Below are 26,684 nucleotides of genomic sequence, written 5' to 3' on the forward strand. Positions count from 1 at the left end.
CACCATATGCATATTAATGAAGGCACGCTGCCGCCACATCTACGTGCATAGGAAACATGCGCGTGTGCATGGGGCATGTCGAAGCACCGCACGGAGGCATGGACATGTCGGCTGTTTACATGCAACCTAAAATGCTGAATATTACTGCATGCCTCCAATAGTAATCACACATGTCAGTGTCCGTGGATACTGAAACGAATGCAAAGCATGCAAGACAGTTTTGTGAACACAGAAATAAGAAGCAAACACAAATGCACGTAGCTGAATATTGAGTCCCTATCCCTCAAACAAATGACATTTAAAAGCCCGTGCCTGTATTCTATTGTAGTGTCGATAGTTATACCAAGTGGAAGCGGAACACATCATGTTAGCGTGCCGCCAATAGCTAAGTCTAGCCCAATGGTCAGGGTTACCACCTGTCCCACATTGTGAGGGACAGTCCCCGTCTGGGCAGTTGTGTCCATACCAAAACCATTATAAATGTAAAATATCCTGCGACCATAGGACATAATTATGTCCCACATCTTATGTAATAGTCACATACAATAGTTATTTCCATATGTAGCATACCTACATGTTACAAGAAATAGAATAAGCAAGTAAATGAAAGAGAAGAAGCAGCTTAACAGCCACAACAATAAGCTGACATTTAGACATAAAACAAAAGTACTATCCATTGTACTGACCATGGGTATGTGTTGGCCTGTAAAATCTGATGTGTGTCCCGAATATATTCCATCTTGGCCATATGAAAAGTTGGCAACCGTACCAATAGTCAAAGCATTTGCCCAAAATATGCCCATTTGCGGTCCAAGGCGTCCTTGTCAGAATGGGCCAAAGATGAATGGGTATTACCCTGGTCTATCGGGAGGTGTATGAGGGAGCGGTGGGTGAATCAGAAAGAAACACAAAGAACAAACATACACATCCGCAATACAACCTGACAGGCCACACAATCCCACAAACATATGAATATTAAAATGTGCGATATACATGTACAGAAACGTCACCGGCACATACCCACATAATGTTCTTGACTGAACTGAGCCATCCAACTACAACACACCTGGATGCATAATTGAATACCAATCATCCCCTCTACAGCACACCCCCCACCCATTCCTGAATGTCCACCAAATCCAGCCATACTCGGGCTGCTAGCTTGACACAGCCATATCTGCACATAGTGACCACTACTCATATCTAGTAGGCAGTCTCACCCTAGGCAGTGTCAGGGTTGCAAACTATGTATCCCTTGCATGTAAGACCCTATCACGTTTTCGTAAATCCAAAAAGATCGAAGGTTATTGTCTTGTTCAATTTTTGGATATCCCTCATGGGATAAGTATCCTGTGTAAACATCAGACTTGGTATCACAACACGATGTTCAGTCCTGTAGACATCTGGACACAAGTTGTATGTGCAGTACTGGTTCACAAGACTGCTCAGCCTCCAGCCGGTCATGCAGAACTATTATCCGGGATTAAACACCTGACCGTGATGCATGGCTCCCCACATGAATTATCGAGAATATATACTTTACACATTCACATAGTGGCAGTTGGATATAGGGTGATTAAGGTGCTGACATAAGCAGGGTACCTCCTGCCCCACTTTGTGAGGGACAGTCCCTGTTTGGGTAGGTGTTTCCTGACCAAAAATAATACAATGGCAAATGTCCTGTGATTGTAGGAAATAACTATGTACCATATCATGTAATAGTTGCCTAAAAAAGTTATTTCTGTATGTAAAATATGTAAATCTTACAAGAAACGGAATAAGCAACTAAACTGCTACAAGAATAAGCTCTCATCTAGGAAAATAAGTAAAGTTCTAAACCCTGTACTGACCATGGGTATGTGTTGGCCTGAAAAATCTGGTGTGTCCCGAATATATCCCATCCTGGCCATATGAAAATGTGGCAACCCTACCAATGGTCAGAGCATTCATGCAATAACTGGCCATCCTCTTAATCCCACCTAAAACCAGTGACCTTTGGAGGAAAGGTGTTGAATTACACTGAATGAATAATGACAATAATTAAGAGTAATAGACGTGTTTTACTTCAGAAAATAAGTATTAATACATATGCTCTGAATCTGTCAACACGTTTCAAGTTAATTGTACTAATATTGTAAAAGTGTCTGTGATTGTCCCTGATTTGTCCTTGCCTTGTCTCTGTTGCTGTTGAAATTAGTCCCTGAGTGGTTGAGAGGTCTGTACACATATGTACACCAACCAACTGTCACAATTGTTGCCAGGACTGTTGAATACCTGTAGTGAAGTCATATATCCTAGATACCATCCATGCGGAATGTACCACGGATGGTGTAGTGGTCAAATCAGTGACTAAGGTGTGTCTGTTTCTGGGTCCAAGACATGCAAGGGCCGCTAATTTTATGTGATGGCCAGAATAGACAGATATATATATATATATATATATATATATATATATATATATATATATATATATATATATATATATATATATGAACTAACATGGTCACAATAAAGCAGTCGTAACGAATGTGAAGGGAAACACCAGTGGAACCCCCCCCCCACACACCCCATATTATGTAGTGCTGACAAAATAAGCTGGTCAGAGGTGGGCAAACCCCTACATCTGTAAACAGAGGTAGAATGGTAGCATTGGGACTAACACTGTCCACATGCTAATTCTGACTTTCAAACGGGTACAGGGCTGTTCCGTCTCCAGTCGGACAACCTAAACCCAGATAACTACATGAACACCCTGACAATCAAACACATATATGTGCCAGGACTATAAGCTTTGGAGTTCTAAATATCCTCAGAGTGGGTAAACATGCAGCACTAGTCCAGAGCAGTAGGGAACAGAGAATGGCACATGTGTAGTACTGCTGTTTTCCCAGCAGGAGAATGGTTGCCTGCTGTGTAAGTGAAGCATTGAGGTGTGTGTTCGGGTAGCTATGAACCATGGGTATACATATAAATGAAGCAGAACACCAATAGTGTAGTGGTTAGAGCATCCGCCTAACATAAAGGCATTCCCGGTTCAAGTTCAACTATAGCACATATCATTTTCTTGTGGAATGAATGTCGCTGTGCTGTAAAGCCAACATTTAAACATGTAAAGGTGAACGTGCATTTCGCATGAGGCCATTAACCGGATTTCTTCAATCAAAGTGGTACTGTCATAATGAATAAGGCACATGTAAACACAAAGAAGCGGCAGTAAACATATGTAATTCACAGTAAGCATATGCGAGTGCGCCTGCGTGGGTGTAAGCAGCTCCCAGCATAGCAAATATATGTTTTTATGTACAGATGTAATTTATATACATATATATAGCTTCTGAGGAAGCTCGGTTTTCGAGTGAAAGCGCTAAACCCTATTAAATACTGTGGATTCAATCTTGGCATTCATCTTTTGTGCTGAATTTATTGTGCGAGGAGGCAGTGTGTTTGTTGGATTTACTGCCGTGTATTTTTTGCATATTATATACATATATAGATATACACACGCATGCACACACACACATATATATATATATATATATATATATATATATATATATATATATATATATATATGTGTGTGTGTGTATAGATATATATCCACAGACATGAAATATATATATATATATATATATATATATATATATATATATATATATATATATAGATATTAGAAGAATGAACGCCGTAAGAATAAAGCATACACAAGGGTTGTGAAGGGAATCTAGAGCAACTAAGGTATTATATAGTGCTTGCAGCATATGTCAGATAAAGCTGCCCAAGAGTGAACAGAGCACCGCTATTCACACCAGAGGCAAGGTTTTACCAGCGGGCATAAAATTGTTGAACTGCTACATCTACATTACACATAGACGGAATGTAGTTTATGTTGTGACCACCTACACTTGTAAACCACAAATGGCCATAATCCATAACACCAGGAAAGGCACATATGTGCAAATATAAATGGCGGGAGACCCTGTGAAAACACGAGGTGGTACAAAATGTGTGTAGGGCCCCAAACACTCTGGAGAGGGCAATGTGTAAAGGTGTGTCGTGGCTGCGATATCAGGTGGATAATGGCTGTTACGGGTGAAAACTCAACACTGGTGGGGTGGAGGAACTATGGCTATGCGATTATGGATCCAGGAGTGCCAGGGTTGGTTGCGTCGGTTCCAATGGACAGCCCTGTGTAGGTCAGCTAGTACTAAATAGGAATAGATGCATACGCACATGCAGACAACAATATGTTGAAGTACATTCTCTGTAACACATGCACTCCATTTATTGACATAAATAATATGAATGTGCACAGACAAACAAATACAGTAGCTAGAATAACAGGATGTGCAGACGATGAACAGGTCAAATTACACTGTATCACATCCCAATTACCATTGGTAATCTGTACATGAACATATTGAGACATCTGTCTGCTGTATAACGTGCTAAATAGCGATTACAAGATAACTGGAGTGAAGCGTCAGTGTCATAATGACTAAGGCAATAGTATGCTGGTGAAGCATATATAAAACCCAATACGCATGTGTAAGTGTGTATGGCCAGAAAATGTATTGATCAATGGACACACAGACATATATATATATATATATATATTTATATATACATATATATACATATATATATATATATATATATAGATATATATGTATATACATATGTTACTGTAGATATACACATGTACATGCCTAGGTTACGTTACAGCAATTATGGGTAACATATGTTCAGACCGGGCATATGTTAGTGGGAGGTCCAATAAACTTGGTCTACCTCCCACACCTCCCCAGCTAGGCCAGTGAGACATACAGACATGCAATAAAGGTAAACACACTGCTGCTTTCTAGACCACCGGCAGGAAACTACCAGTGGGAGAGATTTGCAAGGTCTACACTTTAAACATGGATCGCGGGGTCCCTTGCGGGACACCAAAAATTTGCCTTGTAAGCAAACCTTTGATGATTGACACGACCAGGATGTAGCTGTACACGGAACAGTAGGTTGTGCAAGTCTGATAGCATATGGGTTGACAAAACGTATGACGTATCCCGAGACGGGGAGAGTGGGCAGTGTGTAGGGGTGTGTTCATACCCCCTGCTGCACTCACAGTAAGGATGAGTGCTGTAGAGGGGTGTCAGGTAGGGGGATCATGGGTATGCAATAATGGGCCTAAGTGTGCAGGTGTTGGTTGGCAGAGATGTATTAGGCCCGCCCCGTGGAAGTAATTAATATTCCTATGTGGGCATAGCAGACACCCATACCTCCCAAACTGTAAGAACACATCTACTGAATAGTCCGTAAGCCATTGGGGGAACACATAGGGACTATATCAGTGAACTGTACCCGATTATCATGGACGTCCGTGATTACGAATCAGAATCTAACACAGTCCTAACTAAACCCTTTCAGAACAAGTGATATTAGGTCGACAGGTGGCGGAATACACGTAATGACTAATGACAACATATATATATATATATAGATATATATATATATATATATATATATATATATATATATATATATATATATACACATATATGCACACACACAAAAAAAAAAAAAAAAATATATATATATATATATATATATATATATACCTAGGTTACATTACAGCAATTACGGGTAACATATGTTCAGACCGGGCATATGTTAGTGGGAGGTCCAATAAACTAACGTCTACCTCCCACACCCCGCCAGCTAGGCCGGTGAGACATACAGACACGCAATAAAGGTAAATACACCACTGCTTTCCAGACCACTGGCAGGAAACTACCAGTGGGAGAGTTCTGAAAGGTCTACACTTTAAACATGGATCATGGGGTCCCTTATGGGACACCAAAAAATTTCCCTTTTTGGCAACCCTATAATGATTGATGTGACCAGGATGTAGCTGTACACGGAACAGTAGGTTGTCCAAGTCTGATAACACATGGGTCGAAAAAACGTATGATGTGTCCCGACATGGGGAGAGTGGGCAATGTGTAGGGGTGTGTTCATACCCCAGCTGCGCTCACAGTAAGGATGAGTGCTGCAGAGTTGTGTCAGGTAGGGGAATCCTGGGTATGCAATAATGGGCCTAAGTGTGCAGGTGTTGGTTGGCAGAGATGTATCAGGCCCGCCCCGTGGAAGTAATTAATATTCCTATGTGGGTATAGCAGATGCCCATATCTCCCAGTCCTTAAGAGCACATCTACTGGATAGTCTGTAAACCATTGGGGGAAAACATAGGGACTATATTAGTGAACTGTACCCGATTATCATGGACGTCCATGATTACAAATCAGAATCTAACACAGTCCAAACTAATCCCTTCCAGAACTAATGATATTAGGTGGACAGGTGGTGGAATACATGTAATGACTAATGACAACATGTATGAGTCATAAACAGCATGTACCTCGACAAATGTGTATGAATACATATGCTTTGGCACTGTCAATGTGTTAGGTTAATAGTACCAATCATCTAAATGTGTCCCTGAGGGTGTTATGCAGTGTCCCTGATTCAGTGTTCACTCTCCCCCATTCGTATGTGAGGTCTGCTAGGGATGGAAAGTGCATATTCCAACAACTAACTTAGGTAGATGATAGCATAATAGGTTGGGGTTAGCACCTGTTCACCTTTGCGAGGGACACTCCCCTTTGGGCAGTTGTGTCCTGCAAAATAAATGTTATTATGGCACATGGCCTGTGATTTAGGGCAAAGAATCCTTATATTATCTGTAGTTGTTGCATAAAACAATTATGTTGTATCTGAAACACCTAGATGTTATAGGAAACAGTATTAGCAACTATAATGCTACAAGAATAACCTTTACTTATGCAAACCGGTGAAGTAGTCTATTTTCTACTGGCTGTGGGTATGTGTTGCCTTGCCAAATCTGACATCTCTACATATAGGTCCTACAGGGCTGCCACCTTTCCAAATGGCCAAAGTGGGACCTGCTCCATTGAAATGTCAGACATACCAGGTGAGAACATACCTACAGCCATGCATAGCACAGAACTATATGTATTAGCACAAATAAAAGCTTAGTCTTGCAGCAGTCAAAGTTCCTTATGCTACTTCACATAACATATAGAAGTGTCATATATACAATAACTGTTACATGCAATTATTAGAGAAACGTAGAATATAATATTGTCCTGTAATCAGGACACTTGCTATGTCTAGATTATTTTCGCATGACACATACGCCTAAGGAGGGACTGTCCCATGCAAAGTGGGACAGGTGTTAATCCTAAAGTCTCAACTCGGCCAATTTAGAAGGTGGCAAACCTACAATAGGTATGCGGTAGCATGACCCGGCAGTCAGATGTGGGTCCCAAAACACATTTACTTGTCTGCATTGCAGAGTATTGGTTCCCATGTATCAGCCAGATGGGAGCAGATTGTATGAGGAACACACATATAATATGATTAACTCACTGGACAGGCCGCTGATTCTGTACAGTCGAACACCATGCCATTGCCTAATGGTCAGTCATACCTGATATTGTAGTCATGTAGTCCGATGTAACAGGCATCACAAGGGATCGCGCCCACCCAGCGTGAGTGACAAATGCAAGCACCGATGTCGGAGCATGTGCAAGTGAGGGAGCGAGCGGGTGTAAGCGTGTTTGGCTACCAGTATGTGAGTATTGCACTGTTAAAGAAATGTGGAGTCTAAACAAGTGTAACAGGCTGTAACCAGAGGTCAGCAGTGCTTAACACTGCGCAAACCCATGCACAACTGCTCCCAACTGCTGCAATGTGCCTTACTCACTCCATATCCAATGTGCTTGTTCTGGCTGCAAACAAATAACCATCCTTTGCAAGTGTTGGTAACAACACCCTGTGCACACAGCTAATGTGAATTACCAATACACCATGGCAAATATACAGACAATAGACAGTACCACACACATACCATACAGCACAGTAATCCAACAGTATAGCAATGTACCGGCAGATATGTCTGGACCACTGGTGTTTGCAGACCTGGCCATCTTGTGTTTACGTGTGTGAGCATGCCTACATGGGTGGGAGGATGGCATAATGGTTAAGGTGTTTACCTGGCAAACACAAAGTGCAGTGTTTGATTCTCATGTGGGATAATTGGCTAGGCTTAAAATGGCCCACAAGGGGCAATTAGCCTAGTACTAACCTATGAACTTATGAACCTACATGTTGTCGACTGACATTGTCGTCATACCTTCATGTGTTTGAAAATGCCCAGTATGGTCAACTGTATCGCATGTGTTACATGTCCAGGTAGTCAGTACTGTGGTGCCGACCCCTGCGTTGTACACTGACAGGTGGCATGTTGTGTCTGCAGGGTATCCATCAGTCATGTGGCATTGACTGTTGCTAAATTTCTGCACAGCGTGGGGGGACATCTGACTGTATCCACATTCCTACACAGCACCGGGGGGTGCACCTGACTGTTACATGTGTACGTTGGAAGGGGGCACAGCTGACACTTGTACACCTTTGCTACTGCTGTAATGGTATGTCAGGTACTCCTTTTCAGTGTGTAGCCCTACCTATTGTGCTGGCTAGAGGCATACCAGTGTACTCCAGATCTTAGCTTTAATTACCAATATATTAGTTTCAGACGTCCTAGCCTTCACAACCTACATCCAACTGCCTGGCCTGCTGTAGTCTATCTGCGTGCGTCTGTGGGGAGGAGTCATCCACTGGGCATATTCAGAGGCCATAGTACAGCATTTGTCTGTGTTGGTCTACACCTGTCCAGCTGGTTGAGACTTGTGTGGGCTGTATGGACACACATGATGCTCAGCCCATTACCAGCAGTGGGTTAGGACACCCTGTGTACTACTGGCTACTATGGTGACCCCGGTATGTGCTACAGATGTCATGGTGCCACTATGGACGTCTACTGTCCACTGCCTTAACATTCGGCCATCAAATTCCCTTGCATGCTCACATCCATACCATAGCTACAGGTAACAACACATTCTAATACAACTGCCAATTGGTAGGTTGATTGAATTACCTTGAGGGTGTACCAGACCTGAGGATGGTGCTGAAGGGATGCCTATGTCAGATGCACACAGTGCACTTCCTATACATGGCTGAGCACAGGTAGTGTCATGTGTGGCATCCCTTTTACTGTCTGTGTGAGTCAGAGAGGGTGACATTCCCTGGGTACCTACTGTGTCAGTGCATATGCTATGCGTTACCTCTTTGCCAAGGCCAGGTCATACTGGGCACTCCTCCTTCCGCCTACTGGGTCCAGCTCAAGTAGTTCCACCTCTGAGTCACTCTGTGCCTGTACAGGCCTTGGCATTGGTGGGGGGCTGTGTGGCCCTGCCCCATGCTGTTCCTGCTGCAGCTGTTTCCGCAGGATCATATTGTGTAGCATAGCACATACCGTAACAATTTGGGTGCATGTAGCTGGTGAATACTGCAAGGCTCCACCGGATGTGTCCAGACACCAGAACCGTGACCTGAGCATCCCAAACACACGCTCAATTATATGTCTTGCCTGTGCTTGTGCCTCATTATGGCGTAGTTGATCAGGTGTGTGTACATTTCTGATGGGTGTCATCAGCCACGGGTCCAGTGGGTACCCAGCATCCCCCACTAGGTGACCATAGGGGATGTCCATATTGGCAAAGCTGTGGTACAGCTGCGTCAGATGCCACATATTGGAATCGTCATGGCTTCCAGGGCAGCCAGCGCACACATTATGTATAATGCCCTGGGCATCACATACGACCTGGCAGTTGATGGAGGGGATGACCCTGCGGTTAATGTATGCTCTACCCCGCTCACCGGGTGGTGCTTTGATGTGTACATGCGTGCAGGCTATAGCACCCACTACCCCAGGGTAGTCTGCCATTTGGTGGAAGAGATGCATATTGCTGGTCAACATCTCACGTGTGTTGAGGAAATGTACGTGCTCACTGGCATGTGGTGACATGGCATCCAGGAACTGGTGGAATACTCTGGATGCAGATGCCTGTGAGATCTCCATGATATCCCCAGTTGTGCTTTGGGAGGTACCTGTGGCTAGTATACCTAGGCCTACACATACCTTGGTATCCACTGGGATGGGTTTCTCTCGACCTGTTCGATGTGTCAGGTGTGGCCGGCACAGCTCAACAATCTGCTATAGGAGGTCTCTGTCCACCCCATAGCACTCCACTATCTCCAGCTCATGTAGTCCCTGGTAGGTTACCTTTGGTCTGTACAGTCTTCTCTATCTCCTCACTGAGGGTTGTTCGGCAGCATTCACATCCTCACCACCCTCAGCCTCCTGCACATGTTGGTCTATGTTTCCTGTTGCAGCCCTTCTCATTTCGTTGGATTGTTTTGTAAAATTTCCCCGCATGTATACACCGGTGGTGTAGAGTGTGGAAAAACCCAAGGGTATGGTGCTTGCTCACTTTATCGTAGTGTTCTGGGCCAGGCTGGGCCTGTAATCTGCTGATTGTGATCATTATCACCTGTTTGCCCAGCTTGTTCACCTTGACTACTCTCCTACTGCTGTTGTCCCTCCCAATTGCACTAGGCAGGTATAGACACACCCCTAGCTTAGGCAAGCTAAGGCAGGAGCAATCCCGAGACACAGGGCTCCAATGTACGTACAGTATGCCTGATACCCCCCCCATGCTTTCACCGATATTTGAGTCCTGCACCCGGGTATCTATACACATACACTCTTGGGATATGCATCACTCCCTGGGGATAAACGGGATTCACTATTTTCCACCTTCTTTGCATATTATTGTCATCTAATGCATAATTACATGACCAATATGAGGCTCCCCAGAAATAACCACTACATACTGTCGCGCAGATCTGCACACAACTGGTTAAAAGCACCTTACTATCACCGTATTCAATGTCCCTTGTTCTTCCCAGCAACAAAACAACCAGACTCTGCATACCACAGACGATGTGCTTTACCACTAAGCCATGGCAGAAATACATACATCTGAGGTTATCACGTACAGATCATCCAGCACAGGCATTCCATCATGTAGATTTATGTGTGCTAATGTCTATATATATATATATATATATATATATATATATATATATATATATATATATATATATACATATACACACACACACACACACACACACACATATACATATACACATATACATAGATATAGAATATATATATATATATAAGCACACATATATATATATCTCAACAGCGGACCACGTGACAACAAATCATTAGACGAGAATGAAAAGGAAACCACATGCGCCTCCTGCATTATGTACTGGTGTTAATATCAAGGCAAGTGGGTTTCTGTGCATCACACGGGTTCAGACTGTATGAAGGGTAAGATTAGGGCTGCTGACATTACTCACCAGACCTATTGCCGAATGTACATGTATTTCTTGTCAACCCAGTGTCTTGGCCGATTGTGACATTTATGGACACTATATAGGAAAACAACAAAACACGCTCCTCAACACATCCTGGAGCTAGCCACTCACAGACATCAACACATAGGATACAACTGCCAAGCACACACACTTGTCATGCCTTAGAATAGAACACCTACCTGTCGATTCTACCACACTACAGCATTACATAGCTATAGAATGCGTTACTGAGATTACTGGGACATAGCACTCCGAGAGGTGCAGTTCTAGGTGGGTGACATCATCAGCAATGGAAAAGTGGGCGATAGGGATTGTATGGAGTGTGAGCAGTCTAAAAGCATTATTCTGTGCCCAGGCAGATGGAGACACACACAGTTGGCATGGCTGGGATTAGAACAAAGACCTAAGTACTTTAATACACTACAGCATTACACAGTTACAGAACACGCTACCAAGATTACTGGGACACAGCACTCTCAGAGGCGTACTTCTAGGTGGGTGACATCATCAGCAATGGAACAGACAGCGATAGCGATTGCATGGAGTGTGAGCAGTCTAAAAGCATTTTTCTGTCCCCAGGCACACGGACACACACACACACACACACACACACACACACACACACACACACACACACACAGCTGCATGGCTGGGTTTAGAACACAGATCTAATGACCTTATCACACTACAGCATTACGCAGTTACAGAATGTGCTACCAAGATTCCTGGGACACAGCACTCCCAGAGGTGTACTTCTAGGTGGGTGACATCATCAACAATGGAAAAGGTGGTGATTGGGATTGTATAGAGTCTAAAAGCATATTTCTGTGCCCAGACAGATGGAGACACACACACACACAGTTGGCATGGCTGGAATTGGAACACAGACCTAACTACCTTATCACACTATAGCATTATGCAGTTACAGAACGTGCTACCGAGATTACTGGGGCACAGCACTCCCAGAGGTGTACTTCTAGGTGGGTGACATCATCAGCAATGGAAAAGACAGCGCTAGGGATTGTATGGAGTGTGAGCAGTCTAAAAGCATATTTCTGCCCCAGGCAGATGGCGACAAGCACACGCCAGTGGTGTGATCAGGACAACTGCCTATTTACAGACCACTATTATAATACTACATAGATATGAGCCGCGTCACAGACACTACACCTTTCAAGATTGTCAATATGACCTTCTAGGAATGCAGACATCGACATGGATGCTGGCAGTTACGATGTACATACCTGTGAACCAGTGTGTTCAATGTAGGAATCCATCTTGAAGTGGGGTATTGCCATCTGTTGACTGGACGACTACTATCACTATACAGGGTTACAATGGCCATGCCCATACACATAGAGGCACATAACCGACACAAGGTGTCACTGGGCATGCTCACACACTTAGTAGCACATGGCCGCTGAATGCTAGTAGCACAGGGATGTTTTGTATGCACTCTGATTCTAAACACGGAAGGGCACAGTGGCCATGCTATTACAGTTAGACGTGAACAACACATTGTAATGGACCCTGGTGTTGATAGCTGTCATTGTTAGCAGGAATGCTGCACTACATATATCTGACACCAGTCTTCTACACAACGTCTGGTGCTGTCCATCACCTTAGATGTACCAGTCTAAACCTGGCACACTAATACCACCCATGGTGATGTCCTACCAGGAGTGGCTACTTCACCCATATAGTGCCATTCATAGATGAATGTCTTGAAACCAGGTTAACACCCTGACACCTAGAGGACAACTGCATTGTATGTGTATGCTAAACAGTGCTAGATGTGTAGCATTTGTAATCACAGCTGCCCAATGTAGATCCAACAATGGGGAATACTGACATCTGTGCAGTGAGGAACACCTGGCTGAAGGCTCAGTTGTGCACAATAGCACTACCACCGTATACCTCGTGGGCCTTAACACCATTATGGACCACTCCAGGTGGTGGTGTCCCCACGTACATGAAGGCCACTCACATGTACTGACCAGTACACCCTCAAAAGGCATCACAGATGTGTCAGGTGCAGATCACAGTGTCAAAAGCCACATTCTAGGATGTAGACATCACCATCATGTCCTTGGACCAGCAACACACATCCATACATGTGTTAGAACATATAGTAGTACAACACCATGTGACCCATGACCAGTGGACTGTACCTAGCTCTACATCAACTGTGCAGACTACCCATGTACTGACACAGTTGCATCATGTGTTATGCAATGCAATGATACCACTGTTCGTAACCAGGTCATCTGTACACATAACAGGGGCCCTGGATCATATACAGCAGTAACAGATGACTGTTGCTGTACACCAGTAAACACCCTCATGTTTGGATATGACATACATGTACCTGTCATGGATATATACATGCCACACACACACACACACACACACAAACACACACACACACACACACACACACACACAACACATATGTACATAGCATAGCTGTTGTTGTCCTTCGTGCAGACAGGTGGCTACAGCAATTAAACACATGCACATGGAAGGTAGGTCCATGGCTGTTGAATGTTAACAGTACATAAGGTATGATATCAATGTTGACTGAGTTAACGTTCCCTCTGTACTGGTTAACCATGACAGCTATCATATCATACAACAGTCCATGTGTCATGCATGTCATCACACATGTCCACCAATTGCAATACCTACAAACATGGCTAAATGACAGGAATGTAGGACCTACACACATGTGCATGTAGTGGTGTGTGTTCAGCTACCATGCGTGTGCAGTAGCTGATGTTTGCAGGTGATGTGTGCCTTACTACAACATGCAGTTGCAATGCAGCCCCATCATTGCCAACTGTATATGGTGATATACTGACAGTACGGTAAGATGTACATCAGGTATGGATGGATGTGTGGACATAACTAAGTGGTGGGCCATCTTTGCAGATGGATGTTTGCTGAAGACAGCTCACAGGTGTGTCACAAGCCATCCTACAATATCATGAGCAAACACTAAGCTATGTTTCTGTTAATTGAAGGGGAACACATACAACCTACACAGCGGTCAGGGTGTCACTGACTGTAAATCACTTAACACCTGTAACACTTAAGACCTCCTGTGTGCATATATCAGCACAATTGCCAAAGGTAGCATCAGTACACATTATAATGCGGGCAATACTGCTGCATGTCTGTCATATGTATCATACGATAAGCAGGTGTTTGATTCACAGTACTGCCATGTGTGTTTGCTTGTGTGTCCATATATGCCACGTATGATGGGGAATACATCCCAATTGTTACTCACACTCCTGTACACTGTTGTAGAGATCTGTACATACTGCATTGTAGAAAGCAAGACATAGGCACGGGTGGGGTGTGTATCACACACATGTGAGGTATCTGTATGTGCATGACATAGGTGCATTCAATTGTGGACTCCACAGTGTGTGTGTGTATGTATGTATGGCTGTCTGGTCCATGGAGTGAGGATGTATGTTACCATAGTGAACAGATAAGAGCCTAACCCCTCCAGGTGATGCAGTCCACTACCCTGTTGATGCCGTCGATCTTAGGCATTACTGACTACCTGTACATGTGTATTCTCTGTGTCACATCATGTGGGTGCACAGTACTGTAATGGTGATTACCACATAGGCAGGGGTCCTCACCTCAACAGTATCAAGTGTGTGTGTGTGTGTGTGTGTGTGTGTGTGTGTTACAGTGTTGTTGACCCTGTAAGTGTGGGCATGTTACTGTGTGTCTGAATACATGTGTGCGAATACCTGTGTGTGTGTGTGTGTGTGTGTGTGTGTGTGTGTGTGTGTGTGTGTGTGTGTGTGTGTGTAGTTGTGTGTTCTCATCCTGTAATGTGAATGTGTATTACTGCTACACAGTGAGGCCTCAAGCTATCAACTGGCCTCTACCCTTGTCATCAGCTAGACTGCTATGTAAACTCCCTGCCCCATGTAACTGTACCTGTGATGTCACCCGGTATGGATGTCACATCTCTAGCCACTGTAGCTTAGTACACAGCTCCCATGCTCCTGGATCAGTAGATGTGTAGACATCTTTGGAATGTCAGCTCAGCCTTTCTAACAGTGAGGTTGAAGCTACGAATAGCATGTTGGTATTGCCATACATACCTGTGAGTAGTCCACATTTACACATGGGAAACTGCAAACACTGGCACTCAATGGCACATGCGATTAGACCTGAAGGAGGGAAGCAGGACATCATGACCAACATGCTGTTACTGTTGTTACCAAGACACATACTGTGAACAGAAAGCAATGCATTCTAAACCTGTACTACATGGTATGTCTGCTGCATGTCAACAGTACACAACAATTGTAATCTACACTTATCTCCCTATTCTGTTCACCCTGTGTATCAGACCATATGAGCATGTCCCTGCACCGATGGTGTGGATGACAGGGATGCAGCACAGGCATCATCATATGCACAGGGTGATAATGTTTGCCAGGGACCTAGGCTGCACCAGTGGATGACATCATGTGTGTGGGTTAGGGCCTGTGATCTAACTGGCCATGTGTGGTTGTTATGCATGTGAGTCTTGCGGTGCCCTACAGATGTTTCTGGTGTGTGCGTGTATGTGTGCACACAGTTCTGTCATGTGTCTGGCCTACACAGGGGTATTATTGACAGCTCCAGACTGTACAGAGCAGATTTTATAGCTCACGGTGTCCAGCCACAGCCACGTGACCTGTGCCTGCCAGGTGTTGCACGGGCACTACCAGGCAGAGGTGCAGATTGGGTACTGTTCAATGTCACATGTCCACTGGAACCATGTCCCCATTGGGACCATCCAGGGCCATGTGCACGTGGCCTGCTGTGTCCTGGTGTGGACAGCGAAGCACCAGCTGCACTGCTGCTGCTACCGCCACTATGGGAGCGGGCATGTGAGGTAGCTCGTTCACGTAAATCTGCACCAGGTGACGTACCTGGCCTACATCCACATGCCCTACGCCTCACTCCTACCAGATATTCCAGCACAGACAGCTCACACTCGCGGATTGTCATGCCACAGTCAAGGATTCCAACCATGTCACCCAATCATCTGTCCAAAACCTCAGCAATCTGCTGTTGAGCATTTGCCAGTGCCTGGATGTTGTCATTTAAAGAATGGATAGCAGCCCTCTGAAGCCTCTGCCCTTCTCTGTTCTGCCATTCAGCATGTGCCTGTGCCACCATTACGGCCTGAAACATGCATCTGGTGACACCGGATGCTACGCTCTGTCCTGCAGGGGCATGTCGGCCAGAGTTCCTCCTATGAGCAGCACTGGCCACATGCAGTCATTTGCCTGACACAATGGTGTGAATACACACCTTCCGTAGCCACCACACATTCCTGTTCCAAGCTACCACACGCCAACTGTCCTTCCTCTATGGCCACTGGTGATGGGGTATGTGTTGGCATGAGATCTGTGTGCGGGGATGAGGGGGATATAGGTGGAATGGCAACCAATGGCACAGATTCAGCCCCTGACAACCCTGCCTGTGCCTCAAGCATATGTTCATCATCACTGCTAGAGTCTGTGGGGACACTAACATCAGATGGACTGCAGGAGGGTAACACATCTACATCACCTGTGAAGGCAAACAAAGACTCTACAATACAATACAGACACACACAGAAACACACAGACACAAACACAGACACAGACACAGACACACACACACACACACACACACACACACACACACAGACACACACACACACACACACACACACACACACACACACACACACACACACACGGGCACACACAGACACACTCCATGCATGTGATTTGACAGAAAGCATGCAACATGCATGTGATACAGCAGATGGCATGCAGCTCAGATAATAATAGTGGTAGTTATCATACATCCCTAGGTTGCACACAACAGCAAGCATGTGTCATAGCAGAAGCCATGCATTTCACACTATCATGGTAATAAGCATGCATCCCTGAGTTACACCATGTGGAGCAGCACAGGTTAACAGTACACATGGCTGATGTGTGGCATATGACCTTGACATTACCATGTAGTATGACATGTAATCTGCTGATGTGTGCATTGACATGCATACATGTTTAACACAATGGTGTCCTGTCACATATACAGTGGGGTAATGGTGTCACATTGCAGTGTTGTCTGTCCGCCCTACAGATAAAAATACACATTTAGCAGATGTGAATGACCATTGAAGGGTATTATGAAGCGTCTATATTGCTATACAGTGTGAAGTACAGACACAGTGCCATTGCATGGAATCATGAGGCATCTCTATTGCTATACAGTGTGAGTTACAGACACAGTGCATAGCCATGACTGTGTGCATACACAATACATATATACTGTGGATTGTGACCCACGTCGCTGAGGTGTATACACACTAAACCATGATGTGGAATGTGTGACACAGGTCACCAAAGGCCAAATGGATGACACCCCTGCACATCTGCAAACATATTTTAGCTGCCTGGCAACCATGTCCACACATGGCAGACTTGTCAATACACCATGTCCCACATGACATTTGTGTACAACACACATGAGGTGCATGGCTGACAGTGATGTCCAACAGCAGCAAGGGAAATGTACTGTATCTGTGGCCTGATATGGTTGTCTGTGTATGTATGTGGATGCTGTACAGGTGACTACTGTCATGCTGTGACACAGTCATGATGTTCAACATATCTTATGTGGTCGAATTATGTTACGTCTCCACAAGCTGTGCACAGGCCTGTAGGATGTCCAGTGTTCTGTATCTGCAATATAACCATTCAACAAAGGCTATAGTTGGACCATGTGTAGCCAAGGTACAACAGACACACAAACACATCACATCTGCTGTGTGCTGCTACAGGTCTCTGGCCATCCTCCATGGCCATGTGTGAACATGTGCTGGCCAAACGGTTGTGATGACCATCTATCTCACATGTCTGTGTTGCCCCATATGACATACACCCATAGATGTCATGTACTCCACTGTCCACAGGGTTATGCAGACAAAGCATTATATGTTTGGTATGTGGGGTATGTTTTATGGGATAGTGAGACAATGTTGCAGCCGACCGACTACATGTCATGGACATGTCAGATGGCACATCATAATGTGTGCTCTCCTAGCAGGGGCATAATCCCCAATGGTGAATCCTGTGGGTTGCCCATACTCAAGCTCACTGTGTAGTAGTGTCTGTGTACCCCACATGTGTAGTTCTGATGTGTAGTACATGTTCCTGCATTGAACAACACCTCCACCAATGTATGCGCAGCTGTCCACACATCTAGCAATGACAGCTTTTGAGGTTTCATGTCGGTGTTTCACTTAGTTTGTAAGTATTGCACATGGTTAGCCAGTGTGATGAATTGCAGATGCGACCTGTATATTGTGACTAGACCATACATTATGTGTACATGTGTTAACTGGCCACATGGTGAATAGATCTGCGCATTAACATGCCTGATACTTATAACTGTCTCACCTGCAACAGCCTGCTGTCTTAGCAGAATGCCAGAGGTACCTATATAGGGGTGACATAGCAGTATGATCATTATCCACGCCTGTATGACAGCTACAGGGTGCAATGTGCATGTTAACACATTTGCCAGTACAATAGGATATACTATGGAGTATGCACATGTGTGCAAACACAGAGTAGCATACTATAGTATGCAGCATGTGTGTATACATGCCTTGCATATGGTGTTACATTACATATTGTACAGTGACACATGCAACTATATGGGATATAATAGTTATATGTGCAGTAGTGACTTACCAGGCAACTCCAGGCTCGGTGGTTGAGAGACACCCACCTCCATGATGTCAGCTAAGGCTTGTGGATGCTGTTCTGATGGTGTCCCCAGGTTGGCCAGTAGCTCCTCAGTACGTGTGAGTGGGGGCTGGGTTGGTGGCTTACCACCTGTTGCACCTTGTTCCCTTGCGATTGCATTTGCACGCTGTTTTGCACATCTGATCAGGTCCATACAGTGTCTGTGCACCTGCTAGTATGTGCAGTTATGGCCACCCACATCATTAACCCTCCTGGGAAGTTCCTGCCACAGGTCATCCTGCTGCTGTGCATCCTGTGGCACATGGCTAAACAGGACATCATAGTTGTCATGGAGGTACGGTATAAGGGCTTCATCCTCCAAGTGTGTATAGGCTGGGACCCTTGCTCGCAGCATATCTGGAAGACATAATGATTGAGACAGGTCACAGTATCTCAGAGATGCACAGAGATACAGCTGCACATACATGTGTATCACATTTATTACATATAAACAGTTGTCTTTGCAAATCTTCATGGCACTGACACCACTGACATGTTTGTGTCACACACATGTGACACCCAATGGGGATTGGATGTTATCACCATATATGTGTGTCACCTGATTACATTGCTCATACTCCATGTGGATGCTGTCTTGATGTAGGCATGTCTGTTTGCCTGTACTGGTGTTCTTACCTATCAGCACATGCCTGGATGTGTCCACATTAATGCTGTCAACCTTGATGCTGTGTATATGTCACATATAAACACATACACTGCCTTAATGGACATGACCTGTGACAATGCAGACATGCACACGGAAGCCTTTACATGCATGTGTTTTGCCATATACATCTACACGGCACTGTACAGCAGTTCAACATCCTGCCACGCATCGCCTGTGTTACACATGTGATATACATGGGACACTGGCTAGCCTGATGGTATTTGCAGGGATGGTTATCAACTATAGCATGTACGGCCAAGGTCATCTAGTAGTCTGTATGCCCTGGGCCATGTATGAGCCTAGAATATAAGGTTACCTAGCTGTAGCTGACAGCCGTGTTTCCAGCGCCAGGTGAAGCAGTGCCACATAACTGATCCACACGGTTAATGATACATCTACCATGCGGTCATCAGACCATGTCTGATAGAGGTGAAATGTGCAGCTTTCCTGGACAGGGTTGCATAGTATGGCAAGAGTATGTAATGTTTATGGCACAAGGATCTGTCCAGCTTGTGGTGATCCTTGTACTAGCAAGGTGGATGTCCATATCGTATGTATTTCAGATCAGGATATGTACGTGTAGCATATCCAACATCACAGTGTTGGACATGTCTTTATGCAGGGTAGGCATCATGCTACATAGTGGAGATGAGGATTGTGAAGGCTGGTGTCGGCCATCCAAACATGGCCAATACCCCTTAAAGGTGATATGTGATCCGATATTGGTCACTTGAGTGATGTGTATGGCTGTACAATGGTCTCCATGTTCATGGATAGCACCCTGTCATGACTAGGGTTGCCTCTTATGACTACCTAATAGGCTTGGTGACATCACTAGCTCAGGGAGGTAAACTGCACAGCAGCATCCCTTACACACAGTGTCCATTATGTTGACTGCTGCCTAGGTGGTAGTTCATGGGGACAGGGTTATTAACCTAGCGGTGACAATGCAATATGCGGCTGTCAGATTGTGCACATATGTCACACACCTCACCCACAATGCTCCTTCTGTATGTTGTCCACAACACTGAGTCAGCTATTGCTCCTAGATCATAGCCATTCACATACTTACTTAGGCAGATGCCTCTCATTTGTCTGTGTGGTATGGGATACAATGAGGGGGAGTACAATGAATTAACACTGTTTTACTGTAGCTGTCACTGGCGTGATATGCACATATTACTCAGACACCTTTTGTAGTGTTGGTTCTGTCAACAGTCCAATGGCAGAACACTCCTGTGACATACAAAGGTACATCTAGTATACTGAGTGTAGGTGGAACACAGTATGGGTGATGATGTACTATGACCTGTCACAGGTATGATATGCAGTGTGAAATCATCCATACTGTCATCTACATCTGTACTGCTAACAACATATACATTGATTAAGTTTCATGGACTTTCAGACCAGACTCAGCAGGGTAGTAGTGCAGTGCCTCCCATTATGAGTGGTGTCTCCACTTTGTGGGTTGTGATAACTGTTGGTGTGCACCATTCAGTGTTTTCACAGACTGGCATGAAGCTATGTTTTACATGATGTGTATGTGTAGAGCAAACTGTTTTGCCATATGTGTATGATACAACCAGGGATGTGGACAGGTCCCATGCACCCTGAGTGCACCTTGTACCATCATAGTTATGGTTCCAGGGGCTCTGTAGTGTTCATGGATATGTGATTGTGTACCTGTTGGGGGGGCAGCGTGTTTATGTTATCCAACACCCTATCTGTATTGCTTATTCATGCTCAGCACTTGTTCAGAACATGTAAGCACTTCATGAGCTACTAATTACTATAGCACTCAATCCTCCACATTACCTACAGGCAAACACTGTTTGTACTCACATTTCCCACTTGCTTAGAGTAAAACAGCTCTTGTACACACTTTCCTCACATATCTAGTGTGAAATAGTTAAATATTCAGGCATGACCAAGTGTCAATTCCCAGTGTTATCGCCTGTCTATATGATTGAATATGGGCATCATGAGGCAATATAGAAATTGTCTTGTGTACAAAGTCAATACTCCCCTCGTAACATACAACACTACAACCTGTGGGAGATGCACATATCTAGCCATGCTGGAGGTAAAGCTATCTCCAACCCAGACTGAACCTGACAATCATGTGGGGATGTTAAACGTTTGCACCACACCACACTCATCACATAGTCTCACTACATCTCCACCACCACAGGCCACACATAGTAAGACTACAACATTTTCAGAGCCTCTCAATACTACTCTGTCTAGGCAGCAGAGAACTCCAAAGCAGAAATGCAGGCAGCCCCCATCCCCAACACAACACCAATTACTTATAGCCCACAGACTCAGTGTGCCCATTAACCACAGCCAATAGGGTGATATAACGTACCCAAAACACTAGTCATAGGTGATTCTATAGGCAGTCACACTGATTCCCACTCAGCAGGCTACACAAGGTGGTAGTTACTGTCAGCTGCCTGTCAGGTAACAGGAGCCACAACATAACCTATGCACTCAGGTCACTCCTCAACAGCTACAATATGACTGTGTCATTCTCCATGTTAGTGTGAATGCCCTGAGATGTACCTTCCTGGACTACATGTAAAGAGACATGGAATAGCTTTCCTATCTTGTAGCCCAGGCAGGTATCGCCCTAGCCATGAGTAGCATTCGGCCATCGTTCAGACTGATAACGCAGTACAAGTACAAAATGATTTACTTCAACAATTGGCTATGCTTCTGGTGTCATTTCAAGGGTATCCAGTATCTGTCTGCTTTGAATGACATGGTCGACAGAACACGATGCTTTGGCACAGATGGCCTGCATCTGTCGGCCCTGGGATTACAGATAACGGGTAAGGCTCATTCTGCTCCTATAGTGCCTGTTTTAGGCATGGTTCAAATAACATATTCACCACCATAACAGGAACAGGCAAGCAAAACCTGAGGGTAATGCTACTCAATGCTTGATGTCTTCATCTCAAATGCACTCACCCGAGGCACTCCTTGTAATGGACCACTTCAATATCTGTGCAGTGACTGGGACTTGCTTCTAGGCTTCTGAGAGCACCCCTGCACTACCAGGCTATTACTCATACCACACCTTTCAGTCATGTAACCAGGACCAGAACACCCATGGTGGAGGTGTGTCCATATTTCCCAAGGATATCCACACCTCCAGGCTGGTTGCTTAGCACAATGCATCAGAGGTAATCCAAGTGCAACTAACTCTGGCCATAACTGCTATACAAATTGTAACTTGCTACAGATCTCACACCATACCCCATGGTTAAAGGTCCTCACTTCTTGATGTACTGGAAAGTAGGGTTCAAACAGACACTACTGATGTGTGACTGACACTACCCCACCATTAACTGGGATACCTACTCATGTACTGACACATTAGGCCAATGCTTTCTGGGATTCATAACCTCCAATCACCTGGATCAACCTATCCACACCATCACCAGGGCCAACAATATCCTAGACCTTGTCATTACCAACATGTGTGACTGGTGTTCCACACCTGGGGTTATCTCCTCGTTGGTCAGACCTGAACGTATGCTAATCACACTTGTTATCCACATCCCAGCACCACACCCTTTATGGAAAACACAGTACAATATTTCTACAAAGCCAACTTCAGGCTTCTTATGACAGCAGTAGTAAATGTCATAACACCCGTGCAGATGGACATTACAGTTGCAACCACTGAATCATACACAACTGCACTTAATTAGCACTTACACGACTGCATGGATCATGCTATCCCAAACAAAACCATGACAGTACCCACCAGAAAACAGACGCCACTCTGGTGGTCCACTACAATGGACATAATGTACAACAGAAGGAGGAGACTGTAACAAAGCAGAGTACAATCCCATGGCTGGAGGAGTTCCCTGGTCAGCCTCAGTAAGAATCTAAGATCCCTTATCACATCCTCCAAAGCTAGCAACATAAACATAACTGCAACTAATTTGAAAGGACTACCACAAAGCATTCTAGAGGTATGTCACTACTCTCGATAGCGATACCCACATCTGCTCTGACATACAGCAGTAAGGCACAAACATTACAGATCCGACTGATATTGTCAACATCCTGGCAGATAGGTTCAGTGCTAACTTTACACCCCTCTCACACCCTAAAGGGCCCATATCTATACAGGAACGATGCAGAGTCCCTGCGATCACAACTACGCAGTTCAAAGCTGCACTCTCTAAAGCCAGGAACACATCATCCATGTGACCGTACAACATCTTAGGCTGCGATTTCTATGAACTTCAGAACTAAATGGCTCCCCACTTGGACACCATATTCACTAATAGCCTTGCATCAGGCATTGTGGCCCCTGAATGGCACACAGCAACAGTTATCACACTCCACAAAGGTGGCGCCACAATGGACCAGGGGAACTATTGCCCTATACACCTGACTAGACTGTTCTGCAAGGCTATGGAGCACATCATTATGGATCTCATTCACAGAGACATTGGCGGCCTCCAAATCTTTGATCCCACCCAGTTTGGATTTGTTAGGGCTAGTCCATACCTCCTAAACCTGGTGGAGTTCTTTGAGACAGTTACTAAGGCAGTAGATGAGGGCAAGGAGGTCCGCATAGCCTACCTTGACCTCTCAAAGGCTTTAAACACCATTCCCCATTCTGGTATTGTCAATATACACATCCACCTGCACATTAACCCCTACATCACGAGATGTTATGCAAAGTGGCTTACGGACAGAACCCACACAGTGAGGGTAGCATACCCTAGTTCCTACTGTAAATCAGTTACAATTGGCGTTTCCCAGTCCTCGGTCATAGGGCCCCTCATGTTCGGTATATGCTTCTCGGAGGTACAGGCTAGCACAGGAAGACTTACCCTGAATAGGTTTGCAGACGACTGCAAACTAGGGGCCATGATTGATTCCCCCGTTGATACAGACACCCTCCATAACGGTGTCACTGGGATGGATACCTGGTGTCAATAACATGGCCTCAAGCTGCATGTCACAAGGTGCAGACATCCCCTTTGGATTACACCAATCACCCGTGGACTGTCACATAGGTGGTAGTCCCTTACATACATAAGACGTAATAAGGGATCTTAGAACCCAAGTAGATAGCATTCACTCGACTGCTAACCTGATAAAAGTGTTTTTTTTTTTTCCTGCTACTACCTGGGTGACTGATCTAGCTAAACTGCAAGTATTTCTGCTTCTTGAAATGTTTTAAACTGTTTAAAGTTGTTTTTGCACCTGCACTTTTAAAGTTTGTCCTGTTTGTTGCATTTACCTGTTGCGGCTACAAACTCAAGTGCACTAGCCTGTGTTACATATTTATTGCATTTTCCTGCTGTTTGTTGCAAAAAAGAAAAAAAACAAAAAAATTATCCTTGTTTCCCATCTTTCCTGACCTAGAGTAGTCCAAATACAGGCTTTGCTGTATTCTGGACTTTGGAAAGTTCCTGTGTTGCCCATTTCCTTTCTTGGATAAAGGGAGGCTTCTTTGTTCACCAGTGGCAGTGGGGAGCTTACAGCAGCCTATCTATCCCTGGAGGAATGTTCCTAGCACAAGAATCTGGTAGTCTATTGGCTGTTTTGGGCCAATTTCTAGCTTTTTCAAATCCCCCTGAATAAAACCCGCTTTGGCTGTCTTGTGATTTTATGATAGCGCAGCATCGGGCAGCTCCACTTAATTGGGTTTAAACCACTCCCGGCTCCACAAAGTCTGCTCTTCACTTTTTCCCTTAGAACTGATCTAGTTCTCATAATAAACACCCTATTCCTACTCTAAAGCCTGGCACTTGCTCACTAAAGCAATTATATAAGTCAGCACTAAAAAATTAAAAGCACTACACCCTCACAAACTCCCCTTGAGTACCTTGTTCCCCGCTGGCCCTTTTTTCAGTTATAAAGGAATTCCCAATACTATTCTAGCATGTCCAAAGGTCAGTTGTCAATCTCCTCTCTGGTCCAGCTGAAGAATCTGGGAATCTTGAGGCAATGTTACAACTGCCTCATGTACATAGACAACCCTCTCCTCCTCCCAACAAATTCCAACACATATGAGAGATGCAACCATATAGCCAAACTGCAGGCTAATCTCTCTCAACTCAGTACTGGCGTAACCAGTCAGGAGGAGAAGGAAACCACACTCACTACAATTCCAGTCTCACATAGACCTACCACGACAGCAAACCAAACACATAAACACACAAAAACATATTCGGAGGCTCTAAATATAAATCTGCCTAAGCAGCAGAGACCTCCAAAGCAGACACCCAAGCAACCGCTACCCCAAAACAAAACACATGCAACACATAGCTCATAAAGCCAGTGTGCCGAACAGTCACAGCCCTTAAGGCTAAACAACACACCTGATACACTTGTAATAGGTGACTCTATCATCAGGCACACTGACGTCCCCCTCACCAGGCTGAACAAGGAGAAGGTCACGGTGAGCTGCCTGTCAGGCGCTAGGATCCGCCACATAACACAAGCACTCAGGTCACTCCAAGGCAAGTACAAATATGACTCAGTCATTGTCCATACTGGTGTGAATGACCTGAGACGACCTCTCCTGGACTACATGAAAAGAGACATAGAGGAGCTCTCTGAGCATGTAGCCCAGGCCGGTATGACCCTGACCTTGAGTAGCATCTTACCCTCACCAAGAATGATGCCACAATATGAAGACAAGATGATCAATTTCAACAATTGGCTTAAGTATTGGTGTCATTCAAAGGGGATCCAATGCCTGTCAGCCTGGGATGACATGCTCGACAAGCCACAATGCTTCGCTAGAGACGGCTTGCACCTGTCACCCC

Source organism: Protopterus annectens, chromosome 5.part1 (assembly GCF_019279795.1).
Source record: "Protopterus annectens isolate FY-2018-M chromosome 5.part1, PAN1.0, whole genome shotgun sequence".
In the NCBI taxonomy this organism is placed as follows: domain Eukaryota; kingdom Metazoa; phylum Chordata; order Ceratodontiformes; family Protopteridae; genus Protopterus; species Protopterus annectens.